Genomic DNA, 2840 nt, shown 5'->3' with positions numbered 1-2840 from the left:
TATCTAGTTTTCATTTATTCAGTTGATTCAGTAACTTTGGAAGGAATCGATTATTTGGGGGCTTCTTTAGAGCTCCTTAAGCTAGTTTTATAAGTATTTGGGGCATCATTAAAGAGCCTTCCTCTTGAGATAAAGCGGAATCCTTTTTCTCAGCAAGCCAAGGTCACATTCATGCATTAAGCCTCCCCGAATGAATTTTGAAATCCAGTGAGAGGCCCAAGTGCCTTTAAATGCGGATGGGGCCGATTTCCTCATGTAAAGCCAGAACTAAATCAGGAACAGGGGCCAGTCAGTGCATTAAACCGCCTAGACATAATTTAAGCAGACAAATAAATGATGACACAGAAAAATAAGAACCCATGTGAAAAAGTATTCATATGAGCTATGCACTCATTTTAGTGAAAAAATGATGGCAGAAGCTCCAGCTCAGACCTATTCATCAGGAATTATTTAATTTCCTCCATCTACCTTTTCCTGTGGGAAACTCATTTTGAAAAAAAGTGAGCTTCGTTAAAATGATCAGATGCACCCCGAGCTTTGCGATGCCCACCAATTTCCAATTTTGATCTGTTTTGGGTTGGCAACGGGACTGAAGGTGCTTTGGAATCAGGATAAAGTAATCACAATTGCAGTTGCCGGGACTCAGAGAATGTTTTGGGGAGTGGATTCACAGGGGTGGCTGGGTGGTCCATTGAGTCAGGCAGACTGGGGCAGTAACACTCAAACCCGGCAAGGATATGTCGTCTTCTCTCTGTACAAGGGGAATTGGAAAATTAATTTACATTAACACAGGCTACAGTTGAGCACATAAAACTACATTTGGGAAGAAACAGTGGCTATATCACAAACTAGAAATGTCAGAGGTTCTCTGTAAATCTAATGCAAACACACACACACACACACCCCACCTCCCACCCCTAAAACAAATACAAAGCAAACCAAATGGTTTCAGAATGTTTGGATTTACTGATTAAAAAAAAAACCCTTTGATTTTATGATCTCCATTTCAGCACATACCATTTTACCAGCAAAGAATAAATAGGCTGCCATGTCAGTGAAAAAGCAACTTAATTGTAAATATTAGCAAAACACCAGTCAGTACACTTGATAGTAAATACATATCTCTGTGTAGCAAACATTGGTGAATATTGATGGATGCAAGATGACAAATCCAGCCAAATATCTGACCATCCCCTGGTAGATATGACCTAACTGTATTCCTTCTCCAGTAAATGAAGGAACAGAAGCTTTAATTTTCACACTTAGCGGCAGAATGGAGCTTTGGTCTGGGGAAGAAAATACAAGGTCTTTGTTCTTTCTGAGAATATTTTCAGATAATTTAGAGAAAATAATTCATCTTCTAGACTCCGTGCTACAGTGCTAACTGGGAGATGGAGTTTAGGAATGTATTGTTGATTAAAGATGGATGTAAAAGGCTTATAAAAGGAAGTTACGTTACTGAGATAAACTCTTCTGTCTATTGAAATCTTGTTCTTAGGTATTGAAGAATTCTTGATCCCAGGAATCATGGGAACTGGATGCAGATTCAAAGATAGAACTATTGACTAGTAGGAGTGGCCGTTCTAAGTGATCACCCTAGGCACCGTTGAATTCGGGGTTACCGTGGTCCAACCAGTTCAAGCTTCCTCTGTAGGGTCTCTGTGTTTTCAATGAGTTATGTTCAATAAAATAGATCAGTAATGAATATGTGTACAACAGTAGAAAAGAGCGTAATGTATTTGATGTCAGAAGAGGTCAGCAATTATAAAATATAACTTTGTAAGAAGTAGGAGAGCAGCCAAAAGCCTACTATTTCAGAAATTAGTCAGAAATGAAAAATAAATTTTCATTTCAATAGAGGAGGGGACAAGAGAGGGCATGAGAAAGCTATGAATCAAACTTGAAAATAAATAGATCTCAGAAGTCAAAAGAAATCATGGATCATCTAATGAAAATAAAAAAGAAGCCTAAAATACCTTTAACATCTTCTCTTTCTCTTTTAGATTCCTCTTTGGTTTGGTTTTGTAGGAATTTAGGTTTTATGGGACAAAAAACATGTATTCCCGTATTTCATGGCAGTAAAAACTACAGGACCTAGCTAGAAGAGAGAGGCTTTGAATTACTTTGAAGGAAGAAACCAATTAATATTTTTCAGGTCAAATACTTCTTCAAACTAGTGACTTCTGAACACTATTTTCAAGGCCTTTTTAATGTTATTTATTAATCATTATTTGCCCTTTGCATTGGACTAAGTGCTGGCCAAGATATAAACTAATCGAGTGGAGGACAGTTCATGTCTCACAAGAGGCTCACAGTCTTAATCTCCATTTTACAGATGAGGAAACTGAGGCACAGAAAACTTAAGTGAATTGTCCAAGGTCATACAGCAGACAAGTGACAGAGCTGGGATTAGAACCGTAGCTCTTTCCACTAGGCCTCGCTGCTTCTCTAAAGGCTTGCATCAGTTATACTCGATGGAGTCTCCTGTTTGGAGATTTCAGGACCTGGGACTGGCATGAAGGAATTGATTATAGTGCTCGTGGTTTCCACGGAAACATTCACAGTCTCTTTACCCTGCAAGTCATGTTACCACTGGGGGACAGAGTGCAGTGAGGGAACAGGTCAAGAGGCACAGCACCTTGCAAAATGTTCAAAAAGTTGTTTTTTTGTTTGTTTTTTAAATGTGCAGGAACCACGTGTATCTAAAGGGGCCACAATCTAGGGGCTGAGACTGTCCACATAATGGAGGACTGTGGTCCTGGTAGTCACTGCTATTTTCCCATCCTCTCTCCCAAGCAATTTTTCATGATTCCCATTGGACCTTTTCACCCTGTGGAATT

This window comes from Ornithorhynchus anatinus, chromosome 12, assembly GCF_004115215.2.
Source record: "Ornithorhynchus anatinus isolate Pmale09 chromosome 12, mOrnAna1.pri.v4, whole genome shotgun sequence".
Classification (NCBI taxonomy): domain Eukaryota; kingdom Metazoa; phylum Chordata; class Mammalia; order Monotremata; family Ornithorhynchidae; genus Ornithorhynchus; species Ornithorhynchus anatinus.
This window is presented reverse-complemented; position numbering follows the sequence as displayed.